Genomic DNA, 26,858 nt, shown 5'->3' with positions numbered 1-26,858 from the left:
AAATGAAGGCAGAAAAAATGTTATTTGATTTGCCTCCCCAATGTCAGACAGGAAAATCCTGTCAGCGCCAAAAATTGAGTACCTGATCACTGAGGTCCATGGAAAGACTGTCAGTGAATACAGTGAACTTTAGATCTGACCCAGAATCTAGATCTATAAATTCCCAGTCCAGTGCTGAAGTCCAAAGGCTATTCATCTTCTTGGAGAGCCAGATTTACTAAATGCATAAATGCAGTGTTCATGCAAGTTCATAAATGCAATGATAAATGCAATGATCACCAATGCAATTTTAAACACGTCAAAGGTGTTTGTCCTTACTCAAGATATAAAGAAAAATATTTTTAAAAAATGTAGATATAAACTATCTCCAAATGGAACACTTGATTTCTTTTAATGAGGACTGTATTTATGATGTATTTGATTGTAGCTAATGACTACACACATGTTGCCCCTTTGGGATAGCTTCAGACCATTTGTTAACCGCATGAACTGTAAGTTTGTCACACATCCTATACACCAGATAACACTCTTAATCCAGTGAAGAATGTAGTCCTACACTAGTCTAATAATTTGTTTGCTATATTCATAATAGTATTCATCTCCCTTTATTAAGCTGTCTGTTTTCCAACCCAGTGACCTCATTCTAGTATCTCAACTCAAGCAGATTGGATTAAGGTTAGGCCTTATGATAATATGAGACTTATATTCTGTTCTACTGCCTTGCAGCTTTCTCTGTTCTGTGCTGAGTGTGGGAAGTTCACAAACCACAACAAATTGAGGCATAACAAGGTAAAATGAATAATACATTAGATTAACAATTGCAATTTCTATTTAAAAAAAAAAAGATCAATTGAAGTTTAAAAAAAAATCTTTAGCGTGGCATAAGGTTGAGAATAAAGTGGGATACATTTTAGTTGTTTTTTTTTTTTAATTTGTAAGGGAGCCTATTTGAAAATAAAACATAAACATACCAAATTCCTTTAAGTAAATCTTATGGATGGTCAAGCTTTTTTTTACATGTTTTATGAGTATCAAAAACAGCTGAGTATAAAAAAAGCAAAGCACCAGCATGTGGAGCTTGATCCCGCTCCATTGACATCCTTGGGAGTTTTGCCATTGACTTCAGTGAAAGTAGGCTCAAGTGCCCCTTAGTAGGGGATTAAGTAGTAGACATTCAGACAGGCTGTATATCAGGTGTAGTCAATTATTTTTTGTCAAGTTCCAAATTTCTTGGTCAAGGTAGAGTCAAGATCCAGTCTCCAGAGAAAATTATATAAAAAAATTAATGATAATAAGTAAATAAAAATATTTCAGGGTCCATTCAAAAGCATCTGGTGTCCAGATTTGTCCCATGGTCTGCCTATTGACTGCCCCCCTGCTCTGGGGGATACTTACAAAGACTGATTCTACAGCAAGAACTTTCTTGGGGACTAGTTCAACATTGTGAAATGAACTCTCCCAGGATCTAAGGACAATTACAAACCTCACCACTTTCTGCTCTAAGTACAAGGCACGTTACTTTGACCTTGTCTCCTCTAACATAATACACAATACAAAAAATACTCAAAAACCCAGAAATAACTCCGTCCCACCAACATCAACAAAAAAAAAAAGACATTCCACTGCACATACTTCTCACCCCTGTGGCAAGAATGAGAGGGCAAACAGATGACAGAAGTTAGTCACATTGCTTAATATACTACTGGAAGGCACTCAGGGACTACAGTGAGAAACATGGTATAAGAACCTGTATAGAATAGACTAGTACCTCACTAACTCCCCATGCATTGAAACCATATACATGTAGGAGGTGTACGACTATCTGGCAGGCTCAGCATATCTCATGTCATGTGCTGTGAGATTAATGTGTCTGACACAAAGGATATCACTAAGAGAACCAGAGAACACAAAAATTCAATCCGGGATTCACCTGTGACTGTCATAGGGGGAAAGTGTTACCTTATGAATTATTCATAGTGAAACTGAGAAAATCCTCTACCCTTGAGCAGATTTTGTTAGTTAGCACTTTTCATCTCTAGCCTTGACAGCAAAATCCCAAGTTGAACTTTCATGCTCCCTGAAATATGCTCAAGGAATTCCCCTCTTCTCGCTGCAAAAGCTGTTTTCAGAGTGATAGCATGGAAGGAAGGAGGAAAAAAGAAATGGAGAAACAAGGGAAAGAAATACTGAAGAGAATTAAAAGAAGAGAAAATATCATTAAGGAAAGTCCTGTTGTTGTGCATCAGGGAAATCAAGGAGAAAAATCAACATCTCAAAAGTCTCTACTTCTGCCTAAATTTCTCCTTACACAGCAAATCCATTGTATGAATAACTGGAAATTTTAATAAATATAATATTGAGCTAGCACCTTTCACATGAGGATCTCAAAGAGCTTTACTAAACCCCCGTGTCCCCTAGGAATTATTATAACCATTTCAGAGATGAGTCAATTCAAGTGTAGGTTCCTAAAATTTTGCACGTGCAATTGCCATGACTATGACTGCAAACTGAGTATTTGAACATAAAAATGGCCAGTTAAGCATATAACTGCATGTTCTCAGTACAGAAGCCTGATTTGCACAGGATTTTTATGGATTTTAAGGATTTTTATGTATGCAGTGGTGGTGCATGCAGAATTATGCACCTTTATGAATCCTTAGATCCCTTTAGATCCTTTATGAATTACCTGTAATTACAAAGGTAGTCATTGCTGGGACAAGAACTCCAAAGTCTTGCATCCTAGTGATTTGCTCTAGCCTCTAGACAGGATTATTAAGTTCATTCTAGATGTCTGTGTCTTTGTACTCCTTATATCCAATTCTTATTTTTTCACATTTATGTATTCTCTTAATAACCACAACAAGGTGACCATTTACTGACTTATTATAGGTAGCTATCACATTATGGGCCCCTTATATATGTTTGGAACACCGGGTTTGCTTATATGAAGAGACAGTGTTGGAATTTTTTAATTAAGAGAAACATATGGAGGCAGATGTGACGTTACACCCATATTCTTCATAGAAATATTGTTACGATATGAATATGGCAAACTAAGATATGTTTTTGCAAGATGGGTCATGTGAGGTATCGTTGAAAAGGTTATGATCTACTAAATGTGTTTATCCAATTTGTATGCAGGTATCATTTCTGTACCTGAAGTTAGGAATATTCACTACGTAACAATAACAACTGTGTGTGTACTAGGGAGAGCGCCCACCGGACAGTAGACAATCAGCCTGAATGAGCCATTTAATAAGGACAATAGAGCTTTGAAGATACTAATCACCCACCTTCCTGAGGAGTTTCCTGGGATGTTGCTTTGATACTGCAGTGTCACCTGATGTTGTCACCTGGTACGGAGTATCACCTTAGACACTGCTGGTATTTTTCCCACCTTATGTAAATCCTACTTAAAGCTGGGAAGTAAGTCAATCAGGGATCTTCTCCATTGCTTCCCTGCCCAAGAAGGAAGACTGCTGAAAGCACCTGAAGAGACAAAGGAACTAAGGGGGGGAAAGGCAAGGGCTGAGTCCAGGCTGAGACAGGGGTCTAGTCTGTAAAAAGAAATAACTGGAACTCTAAGCTGCAAAAACTCTGCAACCTGCCAAAAACAAAAACAACATTTAGGGTGAGAAATTACATTTTGTAACCTGTTTCTTTAGTGAATTAAGATTAGGTTGCGTGTTTTGTTTTATTTGCTCAGAAATCTGCTTTCTTCTGTTTGCTATCCCTTATAATCACTTAAACTTTACCTTTTGTAGTTAATAAACTTATTTCTTGTTTATTCCAAAACCCAGTATGTGCAATTCTTATCAGGGGAAGGGGAGGTGGAAGGGCGAAAGCTATCATATCTCCCACCACATTGACGGAGGGGATTATTTTTATGAGCTTGCATTGTACAGATCTTTCTGTACCATGCAAGACAATATTATTTTAAGATTTACACTCCAGATGGTGTGTGCACCAGAGTGCTGGCCATTCCCCTAGCGGAATTCTCTTACACAGAGCTGATTTCAGTCTGTGTCTGCAGCTGGGTGTGGCCTTGCCTGGGTGTGTGCTGGAAAGGGGCTTGAGAGCCTGGCACAGCAACCCAGTGCAAGTGAAACCCAGGCTGATAGGACCAGCGGCCTCAGTGGGACCCCGGCAATCTGGTGGCACCCTGATAAGGGGGTCCAACCTGGCACAACAGAGTTAAATTAAAGCTAAGTTTTACTCTAAGTAAAGAGTGTTAGGCAGCTTACACAACTTGAACACTCCCAGAAAGAGACATTGAAATGCAAACTACAGGACATTAAATATTGAATATTAAAGTTAAATATTACATTTTTATACAAAATATAAGCAAAAAACAAAGCTAAACAGGACAAAATAAGGGCTAGAACAAGGCCAAGAAAGAAAGAGCGCAAGATCTACCAATTGTTGAAAGCCAGCACTGGGTATCTCTTTCACAACCACTGTAGTCATCTCAGGCAGGGCTCAGTGAGAGGAAAACAAGAGGAAGTGGGTCCATAGGAGGTTCTTATAAAAGAAACATGCAGTGCTGGCACTAGGCATAAGCAGATTAAGCAATTGCTTAGGGCCCCAAGCAGCTCCAGGAGGCCCCCTATTCAGTTTTTTAGTATGTGTGGTGCTTGGGGGAGCTCCCCAAAAATATTCTTGCTTAGTCCCCCAGTGGGTTAGCACCACTCATGGTAGATGAAATCCTGGCCCCATTGAAGTCAATGGGAGTTTTACCATTATCTTGATGGGGCCACAATTCCACCCAGTATCTTTAAGAAACTCTAAGTGTTAGACATGTGCATAGAAAACTATACACCAACTATAAGGAAAAGAGGCAAAGACAATAGAAATTACTGAAGGATCATAAGAAAAAAAGATCTGAAAGTGATTTGGCACTTAGACGTTTTATTAATAGTATCTAGTCAGCTTTTTCCAGCACCAAATTCCAAAATGTTAGTACCAGCCTATCTAGGAAAGTCTCTATTTCCCAATAAGCAGATGTCAGCACTTCATCAAACCCCAAGTCTCATCTATAGAATGCTTAAAAATGTGATTTCAGGGCAACCTGAGATGCAAATGAAATGCCTTTTTATTATAGGTTTCATGTGCACCATGAATCAAATTATAGACTTCCATTGCTTGAACAAAACTTTTAGCAAGTTCCCTGATGTAGTTACCTTTGCCATAGAAAAGTAGTAACTTGTCCACTTATACATTTTCAGTAAGGTTCTCTGAGCAAGATATCCAGAATAAGACACTTTATCGGCAGTATTATGACATAAGTAAGGCTATGATTTTGTCATGGGGGTCACAGAAGTCACGGAATCCGTGACTTCCAGAGACCTCCAGGACTTGAACCCATGGCACCTGGGAGCTGCAGAGTCCCCCTGCCACCCGTGGCAGTGAGGGTGCCCCGGAGCTCCAACCCCTAGGCAGTGGAGGGACCCCACATCTCTGAGCCAGGTCACAGGCTTCCATGATTTTTTCTTTATTGCCCATGACTGGTCCGTGATTTTTTACTAAAAATATGCATGACAAAATCTTAGCCTTAGCCATAAGAAATCATTGCACAGAAGAAAAAAAAAGTCAGCTAATTTTGCCCTTACCGTAACTGCTATGGTCCTGACCCTGCATTCCTTGTGCATTCAGACTGGAGCCAATGGTAATCTACGGGAATTCTGAATGTGCAGTCATTGCAATGAGATTTCTAAAGTGATAAAGAGCATTTGGGGTAAACATTTACAGCAGTTTCCCACAAGTCTATTGAAGGCAGAATCTATTGCAAAGTACAGCAGTAATTATGTTAATTATTGTAGAGGATGATAATTAGACATGGAAATCTATAATTTACTGCCATTCCTGTAGAGTTTGTGCTAAAATCTGAAACCAGATTTGGAATTGGAACCAGTCAATGTTTTGGAAATGCCGCAACAAACTATTCTATTCTTCTGTTACCTCCAAATCTTCCAGAGCAGAAAGGCCTGATCCCAGGCCCCCTGAAATCAGTGGTGAAGAAAGAGGATTATTTAGCTTAAAGAATAATTTTCACAAGAAATGTTAACACGTGAGTGGGGAAAGGAGCATGGATGGATGACAATTAAAATCATGGGAGAGGGAAATGATTGGTGATTATAATTAAAGAGGTTTGAAGAAAGAGATTTCTGAAGTAGAATGAAGTTAAAAATGGACCATTGAATACTCTGTATGGGGGAGACCACCGATGAACCATTTTCTTGCTCTCTCTATTTTTCTCTTCTTGTTGCTGTTGATTATTTGTATTGTGGTAGTGCCTAGGGGCCCAAGTCATGGAGGGGGGCTGCCTCGTGTAAGGCACTGTAAACACACAACAAAAAGACAGCCCCTACAACAAAGAACTGACAGACTATTCTCCCTTTCACCATCATCTCTCATTTATTGCCTTACTATCTCTTATACATAAACAGGTTGCTGTCTTCCCTTGTCTTCTCCATTGTATTTGTTCCAGCCCATCTCCTCACAGAGGAAGGATGATTCAGTGGTCAGGGACATGAGAGACTCAACTTCTATTCCCTGTTCTGCCAGAGACCTCCTGTATGACTTTCGGCAAGTCACTTAATGTCTGTACCTCAGTTCTTCATCAGGAAAAAGGGGATAACAACACTTCTCTACTTCACAGGAGCATTCTGAGGACAAATACATGAAAGATTGTGCAATGCCCTATAAGTACCATAAATAGCTCATTGTCATTAGCTATTAACTCACCCTATTTCTTTAATTTTCAAATACAGCCTCTCAAATTAGAGTCAGAATATTTTTTGTGTGTGTGTCCTGTCTTCTTGCACAAAACCTCACCATACATGTACAGAAGTGGTTTGCACACACAGAGAAACTTGGACAGACATTTGGGATTCTGGAACTGGGTGACATTTTGTGTGTGTGAAATTATGACAAAAAGTGACTTATTTCCGCCAACCCAACCAGCTCTACAAAAATAAAAAATTGCAAATACAGTTCCAGAGATCAGTATTTGGCCCCTTTGACTATATACCCATTTCCCCTGGTCTATGTATCACATTTGAAAATCATATGGAAACACAGAGCTGTTTGAATGTGACTTTTTCTTTACTGATTTCCAATTAATTATTAGACTATAGAGAGCTGTCAGTTGTTTAACATCCCTACTATAATCACATCAGTCTCATCTTGTGAAATGTGAGAGTCAATTACGTCTCTTAAAAGGAAGCTTTAATTTAGGTTCTTCTGTTATTAAGTGCTAGATTTTCCTAGAGAATGTTGGATAATATATATTTTAAAATGGTACTTGAATTAAAACGTATCTGTTGATGGGATTTAAAGAACAGGCCCCAAACGACTGCAAAGCAAGCAGGCAAATCAGTATTCTCCTGCTATAAATGGCTGAAATCCTGAACCACGGTAAATAAGCACAGATATACCACTTAATGAATTAAGGTAATCAGCCAGCCAATTAGCTGTAGAAATAACATCTTTCCCCTTTGGATGGACTCTCCTCTTCTCGCTTATAGCAGCTTAAATGTCAAACATGTAGTAAATGCTGTGAATGAGAAAAAATAAACATCTAGGTTCCTTTTCTAAAACACAAAAAAAATTAGCCTCTCTTTAGAGCAGTTTGGTTATTCCCGTTCTATGTTTTTTATACAATGGAGCACTGACGGCTACTTTCCGTAAGTCTTCTTTCCTCAAATAAAAGTGATGTAAGACAAAAAAGACAAGTGTAACTGAAGTTTCCCCAGCTCAACAGTTCCATCCTTCTAGGAAATATACAACCATATTGAATTTTCTTCTTGATTTTTATACATTCAGCACTAGAGTTATTTGTAATTTTTTGCGCAGAATTTCCCCCCATAAAAGTATCTTTTTCCAGAAACAGAACTTTTCATGAAAAGAAGTTGATGGCCTCAAAATGTTCTGGTTTTTTTAACGTTTTCTGCAACATTTTTACTGATATTTTCATCAAAATTATTTGTAAATCATTATTGACATTTTATCAAAACTCACATTTTCTTACTGAAAACAGAATTTTTCAGTAAACATAACATTTTGATAATGATTTTGGTAAGAATTTTGGTAGAATTAACATGAAAAACTTCATTAAAAATGAAAAATGTGTCCATTTCAAATCCCATGAAATACAAAAAATGTCAAAACTGTTTGCAAAGTCATTTAACTGTTTTGGAGCTGTAATTGGCTTGACAGCAAGTTTTTAAAAAGGTACAGATTAAAAAAATATGTCTGCATTAGGCACCATAAACAGTCCCCTCATGTAGCCCACATTCAAACTCTCCTTAGGAATGATCCATAGATTAGCAGTTCTCATTTACTTGGGCATGATACCATGCTCTGAAGGCCAGTAAACTCAGGCTCTTGCCGATCACCAAGACAGCATATTCCAGGAGCAGGGATCCTCCAGTGAAAACACCCTGCACTGTCAGTCTGTATGAGTGTACAACTAGAAACTGCCAAGCAGCAGCATCTTGCTGGTCTTAGCCATTAAGAAAATTACATGGCAGATGGTCTCTAAGGTAGCCAGATCCCAAACAATACAGGGCATTGCTGATTAAAACCAACATCTTGAATTGCACATAGAAGCCAGTGAAAAAAATTAGCATACTTCAAGGAGCACAGGAGCAATGTGCACAGACTGACCTGCTCAGTTAAGATCGCACACTACATTAACTGAAGCTTCCTAATGATCTTTGTAGTGAGTAGGAATTGGGCAGTATTCCTTTAAAGAGTTTATGAGCTCTCTAGTGGTCCTCACTGTCTTCTGTGTTTCAGAGGCTACCAGAACTGGGCCAGAGAGGCAGCATATATATTACAGCTGGTCCAAAAAGGAATTTCTGTCCTGCAGGAAATGCCAACATTTCAGAATTCATTTTACTTCTGAATTGGAATGAAACATCAAAATTTTTCATGAAATGGAACCAATTCATTTTGTAATAAAAAGTTTAGTCAAAATTAACACATTCCTGGGAAACATTTAGATATTGACAAAACTGTATTTTCTGATAGAAATGTGTTCAGTCGAATCTTTTTTTACAAGAATATTTATCTAGTGAGGCCTTCACATTGTATAAAGTTAGTAAACACTTATTTGGACCTAACTTTGCCCATCGTATTCTTCCTTTGTATTGCATTTGTTACGTAAAGAGCAAAAGACAACAGTCTCCCTGGGCAGTGCCAAGTACAGTATGTTGCAGCACTCCAACCTAGAGCGAACAGAGGGATGGATGACTGACTGTAATGAGGCTGCAATCTCTTAGCTAACTGTACACACAAACCTTTTGCTACCTGGGGAACAAAGATGAAGGAGTAGAAAATAATGAAGAGGACACGTCAATGACATAGAGTGATGTGGATCGCTTAGTAAGCTGGGAATAATCAAACAGCATGTATTTCAATATAGCCAAGTGTAAAGTCATATATTATCTAGGAACAAAAAATGTAGACCACACTTACAAGATGGGGAACTCTTTGGAAGCAGTAACTCTGAAAAAGACTTGGGAGAGTTGGTGGATACTCAGCTGAATATGAACTCTTTGTGTAGTGCTTGGCCACTCTTGGAATACTATGCTCATTTCTGATGTCCACAATTCAAGATGGATGTTGAAAAACTGGAAAGGGTTCAGAAAAGAGTCATGAGAATGATTAAAGGATTAAAAACAAAAAGAGCTCAATCTAGATAATTTATCAAAGATTAAGATATGACTTGATCACAGTCTCAGTACTTTCATAGGGGGAAAAATCAATAATAAAGGGAACTTCAGTCGAACAGCCAAGGTAAAACAAGATCCAACGGCTTGAGATTGAAGCTAGAGAAATTCAGACCAGAAATAGGTCTCTCATTTTTTAACAATGAGGGTAAATTAACCACTGGAGCAACTTACTAAGGGTTGTGGTGGATTCTCCATCACAGGAAATTATAAAATAAAGACTGGAAGTTTTTTTCTAAAAGATAGGCATTAGTTAAACCACAGCTATTGGACCTGAAGCAGAAAATAAGGAAGTCCTATGGCCTGACTTACGCAGCTCAGACTAGGTGATCACATAAAATCTGTGAATCCATGAATCCAAGAGCACAGTGGGATCAAAAAGTACCTGTAAACTTGTGAAACTCTTTGGCAAGGACTGGACATATTTCACCAACAGATAAGGAAGTCAAAATCCCCTCTAGTTTCTTAGCCCTGACTCACCTCCATCTTACCCATATTAAACATCAGCAAGTTGGCTCTCATCCATCTCCTTTCCTTGGCTGGGGATTTGGAAAGCAAAGAAACTACATCAACTGAATTCAGTGAAAATGAAACAGGGATAAAACATCACCATATTGGTGGGTGGCACTGCAGCCCAAATGTCTCATGATCTCCTCTAGTAGCCTTACATACATACACCTTACATTGGTGATAGAATGGGATACTGCAGGATTCTCCATGAGAGGGCAATCATAAGCAGTTACCAAATACCGACCTCTAAGATCTGTCAGGAGGAATGGAGCCATTGAAGAATGATCCCAAGCCATCCATCACATTCCATGAACAGATCAGCAACAGCTCATGGTCAACATCATCAAAGGCCAGCAACAGTACTAATAAAACTATCTTTTGTCTGTTGCCAGAAGGACAGTGTTGACCAAAGATATCTCACTATCCATCAGCATGTGGGTTAGCTTCTGTAGCAAAGCTGCAATCCCTCCCATTGTAAGTTCAGCCATTGAAATGATTTTTAAGTGATACGTGCTAAGTGAAAAACAAAGCTGCAAGACTTTGGGAGTGAGTCGCCTATGAATCTTCAGTGAGTTTTTGATTAAAATTATTGAAAAAGGTATCACATCCTCCAGTTTGCATTATTCCTTGAATGAGCAATCCATTGAAAAGCCTGCAATTTCAGATACATTTATCATGTTTTGTTGCAATGAAATATTATTTCCATACATTAAGAGTTAATGGTAAACACTTACATTTGCCCCAATACAATAAATACAGCATGAGCTTGATTATGCCAAGCCTTGCGTAGGCACACAGTGGGGTGGGCAGGCCGATAAGTGTATAAGGTATCTTTTCACCTCTGCACATGCTCCAAAGTATGCAAGGATTGGGGACTCTAGCACCATCAGCAGAGCTAGACCGCCTCCAAAGGTGGAGAGCTGGGGGGAGGCCATGTTCCCCCCTGCCACTCACACACTGGCCTCTACAGGTGGGTTTGTAGAGGGAACAGCACGTGATCATGATGGTCCCTTCTAACCTTAAAGTCTATGAATCTTGTAAAAGGGACCTCAGCCATCAGGTCTGGTGCCCTCTCTCACATCTGTCCCCAGCTGAAAGGTTCAGTCTTCTATGTGCTATTTATTAGGCTAGCTGTGTCCACGGGGTCATGACACAGCTATCAGTCTGAATGATGAACTGTGATAATTCAACAGAGTCCAGAGCTGACCATTCAGAATTAGTTCTTGCTGCCAGCTGTTGGCATCTTAATCTGTTTGAATATTCTCTGAATCAGTATCTTGCTGCATGATATTTTGTTGCTTCTACCGGCCCCAGGTACAGAGGCTTACAAAGCACACCTCCCTTTGCTCAATCCAAGTGAGAGCTGATGTAGAACCATGAATCATATGGCATTGCTTTGTCAGTATGTATGATGCATTCATATATAAAAACTGACATAGTGCAGTATTAGCATAAAACTCCTTTTATTAACAGCATTATCCCTGTAGTATTATTCTCATTAGGATAGTATAAATCCAGTACATACAGATACATTAGCAATATTGTTGCCATGGGAATAAAATGACCTACAACACTATATGATTCATACTTCAGTAGCAGTATTGATACTTACCTCTTGCTATCAAGATTACTAGGTTCAGACTCCAGCAATACATGTAAGTAAATAATGTTAAGTGTCATTTCTTATATTATTGAAGAGTGTCTGACTTCCTTTTAAGAGCGTAGCTATGACTTTTATCCACTTTATTTCATTTCTTGTAGTGGTGGGTAATTGGAAACAGGAACAAACAGTAGATTTTATTTTATTTTTTAATGTCTTTATCATGACAGTCACTTTATTTTAACATCATATTTTGACATGAGATCATTGTGCTGACTGTTACAGAAAAGTGCCTTATGAAGGAGCAATTACCCAGAGTAAATGGATTTGTGAGACAATTCAAAAAAGAAAGATAACAACAAGCAGCGAGATGTACATTAGTGAAATAAAGCTAAAATCAAATGAGGATGAGAAGAAGCTGAATGATCCTCAAATAATGCAGTATTCCAACTGCTTAATTAAAAAATGGTTTTCGTGCCCCAGAGATTGTATTACAATTGTATTGTTGTATTACAGCTCAGCTGTAGTAGGCACAAAATAGCATAGCACAATGGGGCCTTAGTACACTAGAGCCCCCTAGGTACAATTCTAATACAAATAAAAATAAACAGTAATAATAACAGTGGTTGAAAACATAAAAGTCATTAAGCCATGTATTCTGACCCTTTGAAAATGTATGCATTGTGTCTAGGTAGGAATGAAGGCCCTGATCCTGCATGACGGGTTGCATGGTTAGACCACATGAAGTCAGTGGGCTCCATGCTAACCCAGTGCTCTATGCTGCGCTTATTGCAGGATCCAGATCTAAGTTATGAATGTGTTGTAACAGGGATCACATGTTAACAAGTCACAATACACAGAGCCTGCGTTCTAATATCGGAATTATTTTAGCTCGATATATAGATTTTTTCCTAGTGAAACACTAGATGACGTCACCCTTAATTTATTTATTAATATTAATAAATAAATATTAATATAATATTAATTTATTTATTTAATTTATTGCAGAAGCCTCAAAGACCTATTGGATGAATCATAATGTATAGATTCAAAGGTGGTCAAGGTTGGAAAGTTCATTTCAGATAGTCTAAATCTAATCCTTGCATTGCACAGGATGTTCCACTTGTATTAACGTCACCAGAATTTTGTCACATTTCTACTGGTGAAGTCTTGGTTATGGCACTATGCAGTTTATTAACATACACAGTAACAACATATATGTTAGTTTAAAACAAGAAAGAAAAGTCGTGTTCAGTTTAAAGAGAGAGGTTATCATTCCTTTTTAGTTAATTTTCATTAGAACAGTCATAGTGTATAATCCATCTCCTATGAGCTTAGATACAGGCCAAATCCAATTCACCTTCCCATTGACTGAAATGAGACTAATTCAGATACTGCACGTCCTGGCTTGGTTTGTATGAGAAAGTCATGTTGTTGCACTTCAGTGGCTGGACCTCAGAGAGGATAAGAGACTTAACACTTCAGTTAGTTAAAGGAGTTTCCCAATAGGTAAAATGGCAGAGGCCTGTGATTTTGGAGCTGAAGAATGAGAATTCTCAGCTCTCTGTATGTGTAAGAGAGAGAGAGAGATTTATATAGAAAATACATTTTGTGGCCAGTAGAACATGAATCTTTACAAACCAAGAGGCAGCATTTGGGGCCCCTGCCTGTTCATACTGAAGTCAGAATTTTGCCACTGACTGCTTTGGGAGTAGGCCAGGGCCTCTGGCCCATAGCTAAATGCAGAGCATTTAAAGGCCCAATCTTGTAGGCTTCCCAACCAGGCCAGGTAGTTCTATTGAACAAAATAGCTTGATTGTGAAGGCTGTGATTAAAGTCCAAACCCAGGCTAAGGAATAAGCTGTAATGTCTTTGATCTCATTTCAGCTGTCAAACTGTTGGACAAGACAAAGACAAACAATTCCTCAGCAAGCTCCGTGACATGGACTCTGATTAGGCATTTCCCTGAAAGAGTGTTAGATGTTACTATTGTTACAAGAAAGTAGCACTTGGCAGATTCTGCTTCATAGGTCTGGGCACTGGTTCTGCAATGAGCTCCATGGAGGAGGGCCCCTGTGTACATGCAGGGCTCATTTCAGGATCAATGCCCTAATTTGTTATTGGAATCAATAAGACCGTAGGGCACGCAGCATCCTGTGGGACATGGGGTGAAATCCTGGGCCCATTGAAAGCTGCTCTTTAATTCAGTGTCTTCCTTTGTGCATAAATACCATTATTTTAGACTTGATGGTGATCTTATATTCAGGAAGTATTCATATCTATATACTGTATATAGATATATAGAGAGATTTATTTAAATAAGGTTTTGTAAATAAGTTGCTCTCTGTAAATAAGTTCAGAGATCTACATTTAAGGAGGCAGTTATTCAAACACAAAATCCTGACAACAGTAAACCGAGATCACTGTTTGATACACAGCTCAAGGCCTCAGTATGCTTGTGTGTGTTAATCCTACTGGAATCGCGTACATTCGCAGTTTGAACAACACATTACAGATTAGCTAGGAACTGGAAAGCATTGTTCAAAAATTAATTTCTGACTACAAAAAGCGTCGCTGCATCAGCTGGTGTCCTTGGAGTTTGTCAATTGATGAGAAGAGGGGGGAAGAAAAGACTTATTCTTCTCTCGGGGGGAAATTCTCCAATGGAGTTCTAAGCAGGCATATGAGAAAATGTAAAAATAAAGAGGAAATTACAAAGACTGACCCTGTTATTATTGTATTACAGTAGTATCCAGACATCCCCACCAACTTAGGGCCCAACTGCACTAGACAGGCATATGAATTTTGGATTTCAGCATAAGCCGAATCTGCTCAGCACCTCACAGGCAGCACCCCACACCATGCAAGCCTGGTTCCTATTGTTTGTCCTAAAGTGCCATATTAAACTGATTGGATGCTATTTACTGATCTCAATTTTTCAACAGCAAGATGAAAATGAGGCTTCAAAATGAAAAGGTATTTAGTCAAAATCAATGATAGTTTATGAAAACAGCATTTTCAAATCTGTCACCATTACTAGTGATGGAGTGAGAGGGGGATAGGAACAGACTTCTGTGTATTACTATCCACTGTCACTTTAGATCTCCTAACCACATATTTTGTGGATTGTCTTATTTGTCCTTTTGCTCCCTCCCACTTTGCCAGTCTAAACCACTAGTCTCAAGACTCCTTTTCTTCTAGAATATATTTTAAATGGATGGCTTTGAAACCTACAATGCCTTTTCATGCCCAAAATCACATGAAAGATCACTGGTCTCCCAAAAGATAATTTCATCCTTTATTGATCTTCCCAGGTTTAAGTGAAGACATAACATGAATATAATAGCTTAAAATCTACCTATTTCAAATTTAGCAAACATTAAGTCTCTAAAGACAACCTGCCAGATTTTCAGTCACTTAATTCCCATACAGAAATCTTTTCCCACCCAACTTTCAGTGGGCCTCCCTAAATTAACCCCTACAGCTTTCACTTCAAATTTGAAATCTAACCCCTTTAATGATGTATCCTGGTCTAGTGAAACAGTACACTCTCTCAGGAACTCTAAGATAAGAAATTCAATTTTAGATTTCCGTCTCCAAAAGTGATCTTTCTAAAAATAAAGAATTTGTATACACAGGAAAAAAGGTTCTTTCATAACACTGATTATTACATTGTGTGTAGAAGCCTTTCAATTAATTAAAGCAAAGACTTTGGGTTCTTTGGGGCTGTAGTGTTAAGGAAATTAATTTGTATATTATTAATAAATACTTCACTCAATATTTAAAATTTTAAATGTCTTCTGTAATTTAGACTCACTTGCACTCTGACCACTAGATGGATTGTCATTCTATATGCTTCATTAAACTTACATACAGTATTTATTTCCATAAAAAAATAGCCTAAACCACAGTGTACAATTTCCTACATACAGACAAAGGGTAAACTTTTCAAAAATGACTACCTAACTCAGCAGCCTATGTCCCATTTTAAAAAACACCCTAGTCACTTAGGAACCTACGCCCCATTGACTTTCATGAAAATTTTCTACCTATGGTACTTCTTGCTACAGCTATCTCAGTGTAGGATCAGGAAAATGGAGAAGCTCATCAAGAAAGATTTATTTACCCTTGCTGGTATGTCTCTGTCATAACCGAATCCCATCTGCCTACAGAAGGCTTGAGTAGCAAAGTATTAAGGTGCTTATTCGGGCCCCAATACTGAAATACCTGAGCACCTTAATATCTTTGTGGTATTTAATCTCACAGCATCCCTGGGATGAGAAATTGAGGCAGCAAGTGACTAAGTGACTTGCCCATGGTCAGACAAGGAGTCTGTAGTGGAACAGAGAATAGAATCTGGGACTCTGAGTTCCAGACTAACACCTTAACCACTCTGTCTCACCTGATCTAAACCTCCCCAAACTGTAGGAGTGTTCAGATTAAGGATTTTAGCTTTGGACCATCTTTATACATAATATTGGAAGTTTCTGCTCGGAGGGATTGCACAGGAGTATTTGCTTCTTTATACCTGCCTTTTTTTTTTTTTTAAAGTGGGCAGAGACATAGCATTCTCCATGATTGGAGGTCTGTTACAGGAAAGAGTAGTCCATGACTACTACTACTACTATAATACTTAGTCCTGCCATGAGTGCAGGGGACTGGCCTAGATTAGCTCTCGAGATCCCTTCCAGTCCTATGATTATATGATTCTATTGCCAACATCACTGCTATCCTTTCTTACCTCTAGGCCAAGTGTGGGCAAAATCCCAGCACATTTCCATATCCAATCATCTCAGTAACATTCAGAAAAAAACCCAGAGCCACCAGTGCAAAGATCCATAATCTCTGTCACAGCTGAAGGAGACTGCTGAGCCCAACTTTCAGAGAAATGCTTTCAAATCTCCAAATCCTCAGTTGGATCCCCAAATGCAGCCAACATCCACGTTTTCCAACATGAGCAACATTTATTGTGATGTTTCCTTTCAAGTGTCCACTAATTGTCAGTCCTTTTCGAAGTGGTGACTAATAAGCAGCAGCAATCAACATGAATTAATTTGATATTAAGGTGACTCTTGAGTGGGTCTCTGGAGGTGTAGCCTGCAGATTTAGCAACAAGGCATTAAAAAAAAGCATACGTATTTTTAAAATCAATGAGGCATCCCATATTGTCCGCTCATTACACCACTCAAAATATTATTTCAACATATGCCGCTACATTCAACTTTACTTTTAAAGAAACAGTGTTATTTTGAACAGAAATTTCTCCAGGCTTCAGAATTGATCTTAAGCCATGTCTACACTTACCAGAGAGCAACCCTGCTGTGATCGATGCTGCAGAGGTCGACTTAGCGGGTCTGGTGAAGACCCACTAAATTGACAGCAGCACGCTCTCTGGTCAACTCTGGTGCTCTACCGGAACAAGAAGAGTAAAGTAAGTCAATGGGAGAGTGACTCCTGTTGATGCAGTGTAGTGTAGACACCACGGTAAATCGCCCTATGCTACACTGACTCCAGTTACATTGTTCACAACGTAGCTGAAGTAGTGTAACTTAGATTGACTTATCGCAGTAGTGTAGACAAGGCCTTAGTGACCTTTCTTGTGTTATGAGATATTGATTCATTGCACTGGGATCACTTTATGTTGTCAAGCGGAAAACTTAGAAGCGGGGCACTTTCCTTTGAACAGACCACTCAAATGTGAAGTTGGATTACATGATAACAAAAGAGGTCATAGCAGGTTTCCAGGACATTGGTGAAATCTGGTACCTTTTATTTATTTATTTGTGTAGCATAATGTGTTCCTTTTCAGGAGGAATTCTGAGATGCTTTTCAGTATCTTATTTTGGCTCAAATGGATTAAAATGCAAATAAAAATAATTTTAAAGAGCTGTTCACTTTCACAGTGCTAAGAATAAGTTTATAGAGAAGAGCTCAATCTAGCAAATTTAAAGTGTCAGACTTTCAAAAGAGGCTGAGGGCCAGACTTTCAAGGGCTCAGTACCCACACTCGGAGCCAGATTTTCAAAAGAGCTAATCTCCCATTTAGGCACCTAAATAAAGGACCAGATTTAAAAAAAACTGCTTATAGCTCAGCCTCTCCCACAGTGACACTTACACATAAGATTTTCCAAGGAGTACCCAACATGCTGAGCTCTTTTAAAAATCTGGCCTTCAGTAACTGGGTTTCTTGTAGCCAATGGGGCCATTCATGGCTGTAAGCACTTTGCCCAGTAGCAAATGTTTTCAGGATTGGGTCCTAAGAGAAGATACAACTGAGAAAACAGCTGTGGCTTCCCTTTGAAAGGCAGAGAGAGCAATAGGGTAAAGTGAAGTGTGAGATACTTACTAGTATAGGATGCCGTACAATAAGAAAAGCACCAAACTAAGTGTGGCTGGAGAGAAGAGGGAAGAACGTGTAGGAAGTAGGAGGAAATGAGGTCAAAGATATAACCAAGGTCAAATTTTATATATATGAGGATGAGTAATAGAAAGGCATTGATGGCTTGTGTGGTTGGAGTGGAAGACAACTTTAGTAGTACCATTTTCATTTCTACTGGAATCATTAGAAGATCTGAATAGAGATCATATCATATGGAATCATAAAAGTTCCTTGGGTAAATCTAATCCAGAATGCTGGCCTGTTTGTGTCACAAGACAAAGAAATTGTAGCAAACCAAATTCACTTTGATCAGATTAACTCTGTGGTCAGATCCTACTCTTCAGTTTGTCTTCTACCATATATCATACTTGATGTTATACAAACCCCTTTTTAACCACCATTTACTTGAAAACTGACATTGCCTGAGATAACTAATTTACTACATAGTAGAGCTGGTCAGAAACTAGAATTTCCATTTCAAGTGAAATACTGACATGTTGAAAAAAAAATTCTGAATTAGAACCAAAAGTGGAAATTTCAAAATTTCCCATGGAATGGAACTTCCAAAATGTTTGTTCTGATAATGTTGAAACAATAAAATACAATATAAAATATGTAATATTAGAACTAATACTTTAATATAATATTAAAGTCAAAATGAAATGAAATAACAAAGGAGAAACAATTTGTTTAATCTTTTTTCTGGCAAAGATTTAGTCGAAATAGGCATGTTCCTGCAAAATGTTTTGATTTTGATGAAACTGGATTTTCCAATGAAAAAATATTCAGTTGGAAATGTTTGGACCAGCTCTACTACATAGTTATTAAGAAGCAGCATGGTCGAAGAGTGGGAATAGAGAATCAGGAGACCTAGCTTCTAATCCCATATGTGACACTGGTTAGTGCATTCGGGTAAAGCACCTTATTTCACATATCTCAGTTTCTTCCCTGGTAAGATATCTAACTCCTTCACTTAGAGAGTTTTAGTTTTTGGACACTATTCCAATTCCTTACTGTGTAGTTGCACTGACAAAGTACATTTTCCCAGAGCATTAGATGGATGCATTTTAACAAACATTTTAACAAATCTAAACGAATTACAAATTAATACAGAAGATTAATGAAACTGAAATAATAGCCTCATGTGGAAATCCCTATCAGGTAGTTTTGCATAGATTATGTTTGTCAGAAGAAATACAATTTTTCCAGTTACCCACAAACTGTGACAGGTTTCAGAGTAGCAGCCGTGTTAATCTGTATTCGCAAAAAGAAAAGGAGTACTAGTGGCACCTTAGAGACTAACCAATTTATTTGAGCATAAGACTTCGTGAGCTACAGGATCCGATGAAGTGAGCTGTAGCTCACGAAAGCTTATGCTCAAATAAATTGGTTAGTCTCTAAGGTGCCACTAGTACTCCTTTTCTTTCCACAAACTGTGAGAGAGTCATTGTTTCGTGAACACCCTTTTAAATCTGTACCAGTTTTTGAACCATTTCCTACCACTAGAAATTTGTTTTGTAAATTTAAGAGATTATATTACCGTGGCTAAGAAGCTACCTTATGAATAGGGGTGATGCAATTTAATGCAGTTAGCATTTTAAAAAAAGTTGCCTATAGAGAAATAATGAAGAAAAATGCAGACTAAGCTCCCACCCTCAAAGAACACCTTGCAGACAGAAAGTGTGCCTGAATATACCCACCTCAACTTCATGGAAGTATTGAGTGTACTTTACTTTACACAAGGTCACCTAAAGTTCCAACACATGCCATTAGTGGATCAGTCAATGCACAGGTCTGAATCAGGGCTCCTATCATAGTCTGAATCAAATCTCAAGCTGTCGGATATAAATTGATCACTGCTGGTGGTAGAACATCCCCTATTATGCACAATATTGCATAACTGGTAGTAGGGTATATAACATTCCTCTGAAGTAGCAGGTATTAGCCACTGCTTTAAGCAGGATACTAGCCTGAAGTTTGACTATTTGTCCAGTTAGAAATTAAGTCTTTCTTGTTATTATGAGACAGTCAGTTTGATTTAAAGTACAAAGCATGTATCAAGGAAAAGGGAAAGTGAGACACCTGTAGACTATGTATTATTGATGGGTATGGAAGGATATAAACATTCATTATTTAAGAAAAACAGGTAATGAGTGGAGGTGTGTTATTGAGGGTTCTCTACTAAAAACAAAAAGGAATGAAAAACCCTTTTAAATGAAGAGAGATTATTTCTTCGTGTGTGTGTGTATATATAAAGTCAAGTTTTAAAAGTGTGATTTGTTTGACTATGAGTCATCTCTTCAACATTTGATGGATATGAATCAGATGACCTTCAGCATATGTTGAAAACAGACTAAAGTTTCTGATGGTTTAGAAATCTTCAAAGATAGTTCTTACAGGCAGCAGGATCATGTTCACCATTTATTGTTTTGGGTTGTTTTTTTCCTCCGCATCAACCACAACCAAACAGTAATACAGACTTAGCCCTCCAAGCTGGCATGAGCTAGGCACTTACCTGATATTGTACCAGACCGTGGGGTAGGAAAGCAAGGAAGGAGGAGGATTCCAGCTGAGTGTGTTGATGGCTGATGTGATACCACTGTGCCAAGAAAGGAACATTTCAGGGCAGAGTCAGCATGAGAACACTGGAGCAAACAAATAAATTTCCAGTGAAAATGTTTGATTTTCAATTCATGGACCAACTCACTGAGTGTGTCCCTGAAAAAACATCTTCCATTTTTATGAATTTTTCTCTACCCAGATAAAGAATGATGATGGAGTAGATTTCTAATCTGTCCAGTTCTTTTAGACATGTTACTGAACTCAGCCTCACATCCATGTAGTCTCTGTAAGGAGATTGGCTGTGATGAAAAAAATGTAAAAATTCTTAATATTCCCTACAAACAACTTTTTTTTCCTTTTACACTTTGTTGGAAGTTAGCACAGCCCCAGCCACTAAAATCTGTGTATAGGCCAGACACACAGAAGACCAAGGTTTGGGATTAAGGTGGTGAAAATCACTCCTCAGACAAGTTCTGCACAGAGTGCGGATAGTATGATGAACTTGATGAGGGTCCAGGGAACTAAGAGAGAAATTTCCACTTACAGGTGGAAAGCCACTATGAGGCTTTTTCATTCAACCGCATTGCTCTGTCTTCTGCCACTAGGAAAAGAGATGCAGTTATAGCTGTCTAGCAGAAGAGGAATAAAATTCCCAGCTATTCTGAGCCCTGCAACAGACATTCCCAGCTCTGTGATTGACTTCTCATATCTCCTTGGCCAAATCAAGTAACTCTTGTGCCTCAAAAAGAAAAGGAGTACTTGTGGCACCTTAGAGACTAACCAATTTATTTGAGCATAAGCTTTCGTGAGCTACAGCTCACTTCATCGGATGCATCCGATGAAGTGAGCTGTAGCTCACGAAAGCTTATGCTCAAATAAATTGGTTAGTCTCTAAGGTGCCACAAGTACTCCTTTTCTTTTTGCGAATACAGACTAACACGGCTGCTACTCTGAATCTTGTACCTCAGCTACCCAATTGCAAAATGGAGATTCTATTATCCTCAGACATATGGGGAACCTTAAAGTAACCAGTTTGAAACAATAATAAGTGGACAAAAACAGTAAAACAATGATTTTTTTAATATGGTGGGAGAAACCTGGAGAACAGTCACAGTGAAATAGGTTTAAGGGTAACAGTGGAGAGCCAATGAGATGTGAGTTTGCCATGTGATGCAACAGTAAAAATATAAGACCAATGCAATTTTCAGCTGTACAAAACAACAGAGGCATCACAGCAAGGAGAAGAAACACACCAGACTTGTTGTTGCAATGAGTCTACAGAGTATCTGGAATATTCCATTCTGTTCAGAGCAAGTTATTACTCTACATATCAGAAAAAGCTGGAGAGAGTTCAGAGAAAAGCAAGCAAAATGGTTAGGAAGCTGGAAGGACTGGATTTATGAGAAATTATTAAGGTCTAGATGGTGAGACTCTTACTCACATAGGTGAACACTTACTCATATGAGCAAGCTCACTGAAGTCTAGCTGGACAATGAAACTGGTCATGTGAGTACATGCTCACCAGTATGAATGTACGGGTTGCAAAATCTAGTCCTGTGTACATCTTGGCAACATGCCAACTGGAGAGTGGGACATAGTTTACAAATGATTGAAAGGTGAAAATACCATGGAGGGAGAGGAATTATTTAGGTGGTACAAGAGGATGCAACTAGTAGAAGTCAGATGTAACTAAGAAAGGAACATTTTGGGTGACTATCTGGGATGAGCTGTGGGGGGTTCCTGACAGCAAGATCCACCAGGCTGTGGCATAATCAGGAAGGGGAAGAAGCCCCATCACAAGGGGTATTTAATTGGACAATGCACCAGTGAGAATATTTTAGGGAACAGTCTTCCATTGGCAGGGAGATAGACTGGATAATAGGCTTTTTCCATCTGTAAGGTAAATGAAGACATATGGGGGCGGGGGAGTGAAGAGTTTACCTACAATGATGAGGAGGAGTAAAATATGTTGGTTAATGAATTATTCTAAAGGAATCACCAGAGATTTTTTCACTGCCTCTCTGTCACAAGAGAAAAACACCATTCGTTGTTCATCTGGGACAATTAATGCTATGGAAAATCCCAGACTGTCACTTTGTTACCCTCCCTTGTCCTCCTTTTGGACAGATTCTAGCAATGCCCCAGTATGTTACTAGTAACTGATGAGATCTCACAGGAAGCCCAGGAACTGAGTATTATAAAAGAAGGGGAAACATATAAATAATTTACAGCCAAAATAACACAAAGAGATTTCTTGGATTAAGATTCAGGAACTTCAAAAGAAACAATTTAGACCATAAAGATAATAGATTAGACAATTGGCTTCATCCACGTTTCAGACCCTTGAGTCCACTTTTCACATTGTTAGCCGCCTCTCCCTTCCACTGTATAGCTGAATCAGAGAGCAAAGAGACTAGCCATTTCTCATAACCACCCTAGTTTAAATTATGTCTTTGAGCAACCCTTGAATTTTTTAAAAAAAAGAGAATCTGCTCTGTTAAGACAAAGAATGGTTTACATTAAAGGGAAGCATTAAACTTAATCTAACCCCATGGTAAGGGGATGAGATATTTTCCTGTACTTACACTGTAATATCCTAGTGAGGTGATATCAGCGCAGGAAGATAAAGGCTGCATTTATAGGAGCAAATTGTAGTGCAAGGCAGAGCTGTACTACCTCTGGGGACTACAGGGGGCACTGTGTACAAGAGCACAGGTGTTTCCCCTTCTCACCTTCCAGCGCTTCTGGCTGATGTAGCAGGGAATGAGGCAATGGTTGACCTCCTCTCCATCCCCCTACATGGCCTCTGCTTCCGGTGGGACTAGCAGGAAACAATCCCTGAACCCAGGAGAGCACGTGAACTGAAATTGTGTCTGGTCTCTAATATGGGGGACATCAAGTTGCGGAAAGCTCCTTGCACCTATCCATTGGTGTATAAATACAAGTTTCAGGCATAATTTGGCTGCTAGTGTACACCACTGAATTAGCTACACCTACATCTGTAGCTAGATGAACAAACAATTTACTCCATATGCAGATGATCATTCATGGAAAGAATTTCCTGTCCTTTGGAATTTATTTTTTGCATATATTAGACTTTGAAAAATGCCACTGCTTCGAACTTTGATATTTATAGATTCTTCTTATCCCATATAGAAGCCTAAAACTTGAAATAATTTAGGAGTATGTTTTCAAAATATTGAGGGGTTTTTTGCTGTGTGACTCCCTTTGACTTTAAGAAGTCAGACAGATAAACACACTGCACAATGGTTTGTAAACTTAGCAGTTATAGTGCAGAATTGTCCATTGTCCTTTATCCTTTAAAGTGACAGCCCAAATCACTAGTCGCTTTTGAACATTAAGGCCAATGGGATTAAAGTGAACAAAGGAAAATTCAGCCTGGATGTCAGAAAATATTTCTTAATAGTGAGATCTATTTGACCGTGCAAAAATATTCTGTGGGAAATGGTGGAGTCCATCAAAGGAGTCATTTAAAATTGGCGTGACCAACACACCTGCCAACTCTCAACTTGAGTGATCTTTCAGCTTCTTCCCTTGTGTGCTATCTGCCACAGCCTTTTGCAGCTCACCTCACTGAGCGAGGACATCTCTATTCCCGCCCCTCTGACCAAGACTGACAGGGGTGCAGGTTCCAGAAATTCTTTACTCTTCAGCACTTTTCCTTATAGTTACAAGTTGCCCATACAATAATAATAATAATCAAAACAAGATTTATTAAAAACACACAGAAAATGGAATTACAAACAAAAACAGTTGGGTTAACATAACTGAATTCACGTCTCATAAGCTATATGAGGCAATTGCATTTTCATTATAGACTAGCCGCTGCCCATCTCTGCCACATACAGTTTCTATATTGTCCTTTCATATAGGTAGATTGGCCTTTTCCTCAATACAAACTTATAACAATGGAAAAGGAATATGAAGAATAAATTAGTAACATGAGACTAGACCCTCAATCACAGATGCACTGGAAAAGCACTTGAAAAAAATATCCATGAGTGGGACCAATAGTGTGGCAAGGAGATGGACGAGGTGTATTCATAAGGATTTTCCATCAACAGCTATTGGACTCAATTCTAACTCTCTATGTATTAAAAGTATCTGCTGCTCAAAACCACATTATTTCTATTATTTCCTGCTGTCATGTGCTTGTCCTCTAAAGGAGAATATTATAATAGCTGGTGAGATCTCCTATAACTCACCCTCTATCAGGCCGCCTGCCCAGACCAGTGATAGTTCATGTATTCTAAATCCAAACCTAAGTTTTCACAGAAAGAAAAACTTTCCCTTTTAGCAAGAAGGTTGGGGATAAAGAAAAAAGCATTCCCTGTCATGTGCAGCTTTGTGAATTTCACTGTGGGCATAGTAAAACCAGTGCCTGAGAGTCCTGGGGAAGGGAGGGGTCCGGCAGCTAAAGTTTCAGTGCAACTCCTTTTGCTCCTTGGAACATCAGTCTGAGTCAATGCTCTGAGTTCAGCAGCGGCCAGTCACCCTCAGAACAGGGGAACTTGGAAAGGAAAAAAAAGAGCCTAAAAAATAAGGCAAACCTCTCTGTCTGTGAAGTTATTGTATTTGAGGTTATAGAATAAAATGGTACTTAGCACTTATGCAGCACATTCCATCTTCAAAAACACTTTTACAAACATTAATTGACTAATCCTCATAACTCAACTATGAAATAGGTAGATTAATATTATTATCCCTGTGTTACAGATGGAGTAACAGACATGGAGTTAAAGGTGACCTGCACACATAAAAACACTGGGTTTGTGCCAGGGTGGTTTTCTGGTTTAGTTTTTATGATGTAAGTAGAAAGGGTTTGGGGACAGCTGTATTGCCTGTAAGTGGGATTTTTTTTGTCCTGGGTTTTACATTAGAAATCTAGCTCTTGCCTGCATTCTTTTTGCTGGAATACTATGAACAACAGAAAAATTAGCATAATTATGACATCACAGATAACAATAAAAAAATTAAGTGACCAGGATAGTGCAAAAGCACAGTGGAACGAAACACAGAATTACTGAATAGCAAAAGGAACCTGGCCACAGGTGAGACACCAGTATCTTAGCATTGACAGTATTTGTATTTGAGAAAGACTCTGTAAAGCATGGTACTTGGATAATTACCAAAAAAAGTATCTGTCTATCCAAGGATTTCATATTACTGTTCATCACCATAGTATCTGAATGCCTTCCTCATAAACTTGATTAGCATTAGCAGTATTCAGTAAAACTCTTCAATTGTACAGTATTTATTTGTAATTTTAAGTCTACAGATGACCTGTATTTCAAAAATTGATATTTCAGCAGCTTTTTAAAATCTTCAACTGCTGTAAACCAATCAGAATTTAATATTGTAAATCTCAATCCACAGGCTGAGAATCCGGCCTTGTGTCTTTTAAAAATAACTTACTTTTTCTATTTTAAAATTTCAAAAAAAGTCAATATCTAACTTGCAGTGCTCACATTTTCACAAACTTGTCACAAAAATTTCAGCACTAGTATTCTGCAGAGGAAAATACAGGTACTCATGGTCACCTCTGATGTAGAAGAGTTAATTATGTTTTTTATAAATAAAATAGTTGTACTATTTGCCTATTTTTTTTTAATTTAGACTAACAAGGTAAAATTGAAGGGTATGTAAAGCTTTGGACTAAAGTTAGGCAACATTTTTCTTAATTTTCCTTTATTTGCAAGGAAGTTGTTTGGTGTTGCTCCCTTTCCAGATTCCTAGCCAGCAAACAATTTTCTGTTTGATAAATAGTGTGCATTATGCTGCTCTTTCACACTTGTTCCATGTTCTATCCATCTTGTACCATGGAAAGTTTTAGAAATATATTTTAAATACTTTAGCAAAGGGAGTCATTTTCCATTAGCAGGTAGATGAACTGGATCTTTCCAGGTTCTAACTTCTATGACCCTCCCTCCTGTTTGTTTTATTTTCCCAGAGGTATCACAGTCTTCATGCCAATTAAAGAGATTGTAGTTTGAACTGGCCATGAATTGCTCCTTTTGGAGTTCAGTAATGATTTTTTTTTAATGGTTGTAAA

The sequence above is a fragment of the Chelonia mydas genome, chromosome 6, assembly GCF_015237465.2.
Source record: "Chelonia mydas isolate rCheMyd1 chromosome 6, rCheMyd1.pri.v2, whole genome shotgun sequence".
Taxonomy (NCBI): domain Eukaryota; kingdom Metazoa; phylum Chordata; order Testudines; family Cheloniidae; genus Chelonia; species Chelonia mydas.
Note: the sequence above shows the minus strand (reverse complement) of the source record.